Here is a 10,186-nt window from a genome sequence, read left to right as displayed (position 1 = left end):
TTGTCTAAGATCTCGATGGAAAATAATATGTTGCTCTTGATAATCTTACTCTCTGACCTTCACTAGGTGTCTAGTGGAGGACAAGATTCTCTTTTTTTGTGTAAGATTTAGCAAATGATATGGGACAAATCCCTTCTCATAACTTCCTTTTTTTTTGGTGCTGGTACTGGGGTTCTTGGAAGCCCTTCTACCTCCGGGCTACACTCCCAGACCTATATTTTTATATTTTTATTTGGAAACAGGGTCTCTTAAGCTAGTGAGGCTGGCTTCGAACCTGCGCAATCCTCCTGTCTCTGCCTCCCAAGCACGGGGATTACAAGCGTGCGCCACCACTCCCGGCTCATAACTTCTAACAATTAAAATATCCTTTCTATGAGCTGTGTTTTCTTTACTGTGTTTTCATTACTTTGGGAGTTTTTGATTTATGTTTAATACTCTGCAAACAAAAATCCATAATTTAGAAATAAATTCTACTTCATGCAGAGGACAAACTCAATACCAATACAGAAATGCCATCACAGGTCTGATACATAAAAGTGTTAGGGAAGGATCTGTATAAAGTTTGCACCAACATAAAATACTTAAAAAAAACCCTGGGCTGTCTAATTGTAAGTAACAGAAATTCACTCTGCCTAGCTTAGAAGGAGAAAACCAGAGGAATTTAGTGGAAGAAAAGTAGAGACTCAGAAAATTATAATGGAATAACTAAAATAAAACTATAGAAGGGGGTCTAAGAACAACTTCAAGGACCCTGACCTTCAAAGCCCATGGATATTATCTTCAAGAAGCTTTCGAATGTAATGAGTTCCAGGTACCAGCCCTCCCATGTCTGTCCTTCACACCAAGATTCCTAGAACTGAGTAGCTGAGAGTCTCACTATTTCTGTGTCAATTATGGAAGATCCAAGAACACAGACTCAGTTACTGGAACCCTATCTATAGATGTTAGCTTATATTACCTTGGGTCATCCAAGAATCAGCTGCCAAAATATTTGATGTGCAAGAGATTTACTAGGGAAAACACCAGTGAAGAATTAAGGGAAGAAATGGCTAACGACTTGTCATACCCATCTAATGCTTCTGAAAGAGAGAAAGAAGCAGAATTAGATTGGCAAAATCTGTGACTACAATACTAAACAAAATTTGAGCCAAACCAAAAGGAGCCAAAGTCACCCATGTTAAAAACCTTGCAACCTCGTACAGATGAGCCTGCCTCAGTGTCCCTCCTGTTCTCAGTCGTTAGGAACTGAGCATCTTGCAGAAAGAGCGGCCTTGGAAACGAATCCTGTGCTGGTTTCAAGTACAGCAGCTGGAGCCATCAATCAACTACACCCTGGCAGCAAGATATCTGAGCAGTGGACCTTCATGGCTGCCGCGGAGCTGCTCCTCAATCCGAGATAGTCACAAAAACGAAGAGTGGAGATTGCCCTAAGAGATGCCCCTTTGAGCTGAACTTATGAGAATGGGTTTATGTCTCTGTTGGATGATCTCCTGGTACCAAGCTGAGAGTAATTCCCAAGTAATTCCCAGTAATTCCCAAGTTCCTACAATATACTTGGCTCTGCATTTTCCTGTTTTGTCACATTCTATTTTAAGATCCTATAGAGTGAAATAGAGTCAAATCCAATGTCCTCTACAATATCAGAAGAAAGTCATCCCTGGGATAATGACCTCTAAGGCCATAGGCCTTAGCTCATTTTGTTAATGTAAATGGTTTTCTCTGCTTTCTTGTTTACCAGGAACCATATCTCTAGAGTTCCACTTTGGCTACTATTTGAATAAGTAGAGCATGACTGTAATGGCAGAAACACCTTCACTTACAGGGAGGGAAACAGGAGTTAGTAGTAGGAAAGATCAGGAAAGGGGCATACGATGGGAAGAAGAGGCACCCTAATATTCCAAGGAGAATCCCCCTCCCTGGCCACACATGTTTTATACTGATTTTCCTACCTACAAAAGCCACCAGATTCATTTAAATTACAATCTTAACATTGTTTTCTTTTTAGCTGCTCACTGAAAGAGGAAGGCAGTGTTTTCCTGCTGTTGCTGGCCCTAAGAGTAAAGACACCCACAAAAGAGCCACTCCAAGCTGGGTGGGGCATATGCTTATAATTTCAGTACTTGGGAGGTTGAGAGGATTGCAGGGTTAAGGATAGCCTCAGAAATTAGTGTGAACCTCTTTCAAAATAAAAAAAAAATAGAAATGGGCTGTGGGTGTAGTTAGGAGACAGATCTGGGTTCAATCCCCAGTACCACACATACTCACAGACACAAACCCACCCTATAGGCATACCTCCGATACCACCCACACACACGACTTCCCCATTCTCTTTGGGCTACGCCTCTGTTCTATTCTGAAATGACTTCTTTTGCAACTTTCTTTTTTTCTGTTGTGAACATACTGTAGCGAGATTTAATAAATGCTATTTAATTGACTAATTAACCCTTAAAAGGTAAGTGGAGCTTTAGTTTCAGATGCTTATAAAATTTTGTGTGAAAACAATATGAGCATAAACAAAAATTTAATGGACAATACTAGCCATGATAAATGACACAGTTTTCTGTAAGAAATAATAACCCTCAAATTTCAATTGCATGCCTAGTATAAAAATGTGTGTGTGCATGTGGTGTGTGTGTGTGTGTGTGTGTGTGTGTGTTGTATTGGGGATTGAACTCAGGGGCATCCTACCTTCAAACTACACCTCAAGCCCTTTTTAGTTTTTATTTTGAAACAAGGTCTTATTAAGTTTCTGAGGCTGGCTTCAAATCCATGATCCTCCTTTCTCAGCATCCTAAAAACTGGGATTAGAGGTGTGTGCCACCACACCCAGCTAGTATGGATGTTTTCAGTTGGGCAGCTGGGCATGCCATAGCTTTCCACCAGGCAGTGACTTGGTGACCCAGGCTACTTCCATTCATGGTTTCACTACATAAGAGATTTCAAAGCCACACTTTGTACCTTGCAACCTTGTACAGATGAGCCTGCCTCAGTGTCCCTCCTGTTCTCAGTCGTTAGGAATTGAGCATCTTGCAGAAAGAGCGGCCTTGGAAACGAATCCTGTGCTGGTTTCAATTACATCAGCTGGAGCCATCAATCAACTACACCCTGGCAGCAAGATATCTGAGCAGTGGACCTTCATGGCTGCCGCAGAGCTGCTCCTCAATCAGAGAGCAGCCGAGAGCAGACAGGGGAAAGGCAATGAGAATGGAGGGTTACACATAGGAGATTCTCCTCAGCCATGCTGAGAAGTATATTTTATTATTGCAATATATTTTTATTTACTGTAATTCACCAACTAACAAAAAAACAAGAAACAAGTAAGACTGGAATATGTCATTTGATAAATATCAGTCTTTACCAGAAAATTGGAGATGAACTATTGAAGTCCCTAGGGAAAAAAATTGTGTTTTCCCCCATACACATGCCCCCCTCCATAAAAAGCAACCTTTTCCCTGTTTCTTTTATATCTGTGTACCACCCATGAACAGCTACTACCTATTAATTTTAAAAACAATTATTAAGCTCTATGTGCCAGGTGATATGCTTTAAAATATAGTTCTAAAAAACTTGTGCTCTATGTCATTAAAAAAGCTTATAGTCCAGTATAAGAGAGTGAAAGCATAATCAATAGTTAAAATAATAAAAGGTTCTATGATGAGAGATCCTGGTCAGTGGGTTGAGAAAGGGTGGCAAGAAGATATTAAGCTTTAAATCAGTGTTAACTGCTTGATGATTGCCGTTCTGATTGGACTCAGATGGGGTCTCAGTGTAGTTTTGATTTGCATCTCCCTGATTGGTAATGATGTGAACATTTTTTCATGTATCTATTAGCCATTTGTATCTCTTCTTTTGCAAATTGTCTATTCAATTCAATTGCTCATTTCTTGATTGAGTTGTTTTTTAGTGTAAAATTTCTTAAGTCCTTTGTATATTCTAGATATTAGTCCTCTATCAGAGGGATAGCTGGCAATCATCTTCTGTACTTTTTCTCATTAGACTCTTGATGGTTTCCTCTGATGTTCAAAAACATTTTAGTTTAATATCAACCCACTCATTAATTCTTGATTTAACTTCCTGAGCTCTGGGGGTCTTGTTGAGGATGTTTCTACCTGTACCTATATGTTGGAGTGCTGGACCTATGCCCTCCTCTAATAGTTTCACAGTCTCCAGTCTAACTTCCAGGTCTTTGATTCATCTCAAATTGACTCCAGTGCACGGTAAGAAGGATTCAGTTCCATTTTTCTTCCGTTTTTCTATGAATGGATAGCCAGTTTTTGTAACAATTTGTTGTAAAGGCTGTCTTTTCTTCAACACATGTGTCTGACACTTTTGTCAAAAATAAATTGGCTATAAGTATATGGGTTTGTTTTTGTGTCTTCTATGCTGTTCCATTGGTCTATGTATCTGTTTTTGTGCTGATATCATGTGGTTTTTATTTCCATAGTTCTGTAGCATAATTTGAAATCTGAAATTGTGATGCCTCCTGCATGGTTCTTCTTGCTGAGAATTGCTTTGGCTCTTCTGGGTCTTTTGTTCTCCATATGAAATTTATGACTAATTTTTCTTTTTTGAAAGAATTTTTGAAGGATGACATTGGCATTTTGAGAGGAATTGCACTGAGTCTGGAGATCACTTGAAGTAGAAGGGTAATTTTGATATTATTCTGCCTATCCAAGAGCAAGGGAGATCTTTCCATCTTCTAAAATCTTTAATTTCTTTCTTTAGTGGTTATTTTCATTGTAGAGGTCTTTTACCTCCTTGGTTAGGTTTATTCCTAGGTATTTTATTGGTTTTTTAGGCTATTGTGAATAGAATTATTTTCTGGACTTCTTTCTCAGTGGATTCATGGTTGGCATATAGAAAAACTACTAACTTTTTTAAGGTTTATTTTGTATCCCACTACTTTGCTGAATTTGTTAATCAGCTCTAGTAGTCGTTTGGTTGAGTTTTTTCAGTGTTCTAGATACAGGATCATGTCATATGCAAATAAAGATAATTTTAATTCTTTTTTTTCTACTTGAATTTTTTTATATCCTTCTCTTGTCTTATTGCTTTGGTAAGAATCTTGAGGACTAGCTGTGCGTGGTGACGCACCCTTGTAATTGCACTTGGGAGGCAGAGACAGGAGGATAGTGCAGGTTCGAAGCCAGCCGCGCTGGCTTAAGAGACCCTGATTCCAAATAAAAATATAAAAAATAGGTCTGGAAGTGTAGCCTGAAGGCAGAAGGGCTTTTTTTTTTGTGTGTGTGTGTGTGTGGTACCAGGAACCCCAGTACCACACAAAAAAATAAAATATAAAAAAAGAATATCGAGGACTATACTGAAAAGGAGTGATGACAGGGGGTGTCCTTGTCTTGTTCCTGATTTTAAAATGAATTATCAAAGTTTTTCCTTATTCAATATGATGTTGACATTGGGTGTTAGCAAGGATGTGGGGAAATAGGAATTCTTCTACACAATTGGGATTGAAAATTAGTTCAGCTGCTATGGTGGTCAGTGTGGAGATTCCTCAGAAAACTGGGAATGAACCATATGATCTGGCTATACCACTCCTAAATATCTTTTTGAAGGAGCCCAAATCAAAGAACTACAGTAATATATGTATACCCAAGTTCCTAGCAGCAAATTGATAGTAGCCAAATTACAGAACCAACCTAGGTGCCCATAAACAGATGAATGGATTACAAAATTATGGGAAATATACACAATCAAATTCTACTCAGCAAAAATGAAGAATGCAATTATGCCATTTGAAAGAAAATGGAAAGACATGAAGAACATTATGTTAAGTGAGATTATCCAGTAACAGAAAGTGAAGGGTCGTATATTTTCTTTAATATGTGCAAGCTAGGAAGTAATTGGATTACCAGAAGGACTCCCGTTAATGGAGGAACTCTCTCTGCACCTCAGTGGAACCAGGAAGACTGAGAGAAGGGGAAGGGGAAGACTGAGGTTCATTAATGGAAATACTACTACGGACTATATGTACATATGTGAAAATACCGACATTGATCTCAGTATTCTGTATTGGAAAGGGAGAAAATGGAGAGGTGGGGAGGGCACCAGGTGCTGTGTGCACATATGTCATTATCAAAATTATTTACATTATGATGTGAGACTATAATGCACCAATAAAAGCACATTTGGGGAGAAAGAATTCTGCATATGAAGGCAGAAAGATGTGAAACTATATAATACTATGACATTATGTGAAGAAATCACTACCAATTTCACTAACATGTGAAGGGGAGAAGTGGGGAGCAGGTGGGATGTGGATGGAAATACACCAAGAGCTGTAAACATGCAAGTTTTCATCTTATTGAACCCTGCTGTAATGTCTAATTACAATACACCAATAAAATAATTTTTAAAAACATAGATGTAAAAACTTTAAGTGACTTACTAGAGTGAGATACAGCTAGTCAGCTGGGTGAGTGTAAGGGATTAGGCTAAAGATGAAAATATTGACCAGCTCACGAAGAACATTTAGGGTTGGAGTGTAGATTTTGGTATGTGTGATGGTTGATTAGGGGTTTCAATTTGACTATATTAAGGGACACCCAGATAGCTACCTCAGTGCTTCACTACACACTAAGCCCATCCATCTTGTGCTGAGAAAGAAACCCAGGTTGTGTGGCTTTCAATTAGGATGACTGGGCTGCCCCAGGTGTGTCTGTGATGGTGTTTACAGAGGAGATTGGTATATGACTTGAAGGACTGAGTGAGGAAGTCCTGCTTTCAATGTGGGTGGACACTGTACAATGAGCCAGGGTTCTAGATGGAACATCAACAACAACAAAAAGGTATATGAAGGCATAATTTCACTCCTCTCTCTTTCAAAGCTGAAATATCCTTCTCCTGCACTTAGTTATCAGAATGTCATGTAGTCAAGTCTTAGGATTCTGGTACTTGATCAAGTGCCTACCCCAAAGTCTCTCAAGCCTTTGACATCAGACTGACTTACCTATTAGTTTGGCTGGTTCCAAGGCTTTTGAACTTGGACTTAGCAATGCTACCAAAGTCCCTGGCTCTCCACCTTGCAGATGGCCTATTATGAGATTTCTTTGTCTTCATAAAAACATGAGCCAATTCTTCTAATCAATCTCTGTATATATGCTACTGGTCTGTCTCTCTGAAGAACTCTGGCTAAAACTATGGTTTTATGCAGGACAACTCAATAAAGAATTCTAAGTAAGTGAGTTAATATAGTAAAATTTTCATTTGATGACAATTCACACCATGGAAAAATTATAGATTAATTATCATATGGCTTTTTATATTACTGCCTTGTGTGTGGTAAAAATGATGCTCTGGCCAATCACTTGAGGACAGTTTATCTGATCACAACTCTGTCTGCACCATAAACTTTTAAATTCTTTATTTCTAAATATAACAGCCATCTAAAATTTCTGTCATTGTGATTCACTTGCCCTTAGTTTGACATCTTTCTAAAAGAAAATCTTCCTACTTTAGGCTTCTGTGTGCCAATTTGGCATGTTTTGCCTTTGTTCAGTCTATAAAAATGTTTATTAAGAACCTATTTGTGCCAGGCACTTTTCAAGAACTGAGTAGGTTTGAAATGGTGTTTTTGTTTCTGCTGTTGCTATTGTTTGTTTGTGGCACTAGGGTTCTACCTCTGAACTACATTCCAGCCCTATTTTGTCTGTTTATTGAAACAGGGTCTCACTAAGTTGCTAAGGTTGTCCTCAAACCTACAATCCTCCTGTATCAACCTCAGAAGTACTAGGATTACAGGTATGTGCCAATATGCCTGGCTTGAAATGGTGTTGTAAAGACAAATATAAAGAGCATGGTGTCCTGGGAGAAGTTTAGACTTTGAAACCCAATTGCATCATGTACAGAGAGTAGAACTTGGAGAAACTGGTTTTCTCATCTGCAAAACGGAGGTAAAATAATATCTTTTTTTTTCCTGCTCTGGATATTTTATTTTTTTTAATTTATTTTTATTGGTGCATTGTAATCATACATCACATTGGAATACAAGACTTGAGAGGATATACAAGCACACCTCATCCAATTAGCCCTCATCCAGTCCCCATCCCATTCCTTCCCCCTCCCTCGATCCCATGCTTGTTTGGTGATTAACTTTGATACATATGTTTATGTACCTCCTGCTTTTTAAAGAGGCTTCATCCTCCTTTATTCTATACCCTCTGATTGGTCACCTTAATTGCTTCACTATAGGGCCCTTTCTATAGCTCGACCACTTCCCGTTGCCCCTTTCCTCCTAGTTATTGCTGATTAGGGGAAGCATCTGGTTTTAATTTTCTGCGATATTTCTCTGTGCATGCCGCGTTGCAAATACCGATCTCACTCTTGACGGCCCCAGTTGTGACCTGGCTACCTGGTGGACTGATCCAGACCTTGCTGGCTCAAACAGCGGCCTTGCCTCGTGGGAGGCCCTGATTCTGGTCTCGCTAGCCCCGACACTGGCCTAACCCCTCAGCTGGCTCTGATCCCGACCTTGGAGGCCCCAGCACCGGCCTTCCTCACAGCAGGCTCTGATGCTAGCCGATGGCCCCGGCATCAGCCTAACCCCTCAGCAGGCTCTGATCCAGGCCTCAGAGGCCTCAGTAGCAGCTTTGCTTCACGGAAGGCTCTGATGCCGGCCGCTGGCCCCGGCACTGGCCTAACCCCTCGGCAGGCTCCAATCCCGGCCTCAGAGGCCTCAATAGAGGCCTTGCCTCACGGAAGACTCCGATGCTGGCCAGTGGCCCTGACACCGGCCTAACCCCTCAGGGGGCTCTGATCCCGGCCTCGGAGCACCTAGCACTGGCTTTGCCTTGCAGCAGGCCCCAATCCCAGCCTCGCTGGCCCCAGCACCGGCCTAACCCCTCGGCAGGCTCCGATCCCAGCCTCGGAGGCCTCAATAACAGTCTTGCCTCATGGAAAGCTCTGATGCTGGCCGCTGGTCCCGGCACCAGCCTAACCCCTTGGCAGACTCCAATCCAGGCCTCGGAGGCCCTGGCACTGGCCATGCCTCACGGCAGACTCCAATGCAGGCCGCTGGTCCTGGCACCGGCCTAACCCCTCAGCAGGCTCTGATCCTGGCCTCAGAGGCCCCAGCACTGGCCTTGCCTCACGGCAGGCTCCGATCCCGGCTTTGCTGGCCCCAGTACTGGCCTAACCCCTTGGCAGGCTCCGATCCTGGCCTCGGAGGCCCCAGTAGTGGCCTTGCCTCACAGCAGGATCTGATGCCAGCCTCGCTGGCCCCAGCACCGGCCTAACCCCTCAGCAGGCTCCGATCCCGGCCTCAGAGGCCTCAATAGCGGCCTTGCCTCATGAAAGGCTCTGATGCTGGCCAGTGGCCCCGGCACCGGCCTAACCCCTCAGCAGGCTCTGATCCTGGCCTCGGAGGCCCCAGCACCAGCCTTGCCTTGCGGCAGGCTCCTATCCCAGCCTCGCTGGCCCCAGCACTGGCCTAACCCCTTGGCAGGCTCCGATCCCGGCCTCAGAGGCCCAGCACCGGCCTTGCATCATGGCAGGCTCTGATCCCAGCCCTGTTGGCCCCGGCTCCAGCCTAACCCCTCGGCAGGCTCCGATCCCGGCCTCGGAGGCTCCAGCACCGGCCTTGCCTCACGACAGGCTCCAATCCCAGCTTTGCTGTGTCTGTCGCCAGCCTCACCCCTTGGCAGGCTCTAATCCGAGCACCCTCTTCGCCCAACCATTTGTCCCACGTTCTCGAGGGTGCGTGGTAGTAGCATTCTGCCTCTGGGGTCATTACTTCAAAGGTTCCAGGTGTAATGCATCAGATCTCTGCCTCCCCTGAGTACTGGCCACTGTCATTGCCACTGCCTCCACCATTTCAAATCTTTCCCAAGCTCTTTTTCCACTCTGAATGTTGTCCAGTCTTCCTAAGCATGCGCAACGGTAGCATTCAACCTTTGGTAATTTCTCCAAAAAAAAAAAAAATAAGGTTGGTAGGCTCCGATTTCTGCTTCTCCTGAATACAAGTCTCCACTGCCAATGCGGAGACTACTTTCAGCACCGCCTTTCTCCTTGGTCTCTGCTAAAGTCTCTCTCCTTACAGGGGATGTCCAAGATTCTTAACAATGTAGAGAAGAAGCAGTCCTCCTTAGCGGGGAATTTTTCCAATAATTTCAGTTCATTTGGATAAGTTTTGTCTGCATCTCCAGTATCCTGGCATCCGCCATGGCCTCCTTGA

The sequence above is a fragment of the Muscardinus avellanarius genome (assembly GCF_963383645.1).
Source record: "Muscardinus avellanarius genome assembly, chromosome: 11".
NCBI classification, from domain to species: domain Eukaryota; kingdom Metazoa; phylum Chordata; class Mammalia; order Rodentia; family Gliridae; genus Muscardinus; species Muscardinus avellanarius.
Note: the sequence above shows the minus strand (reverse complement) of the source record.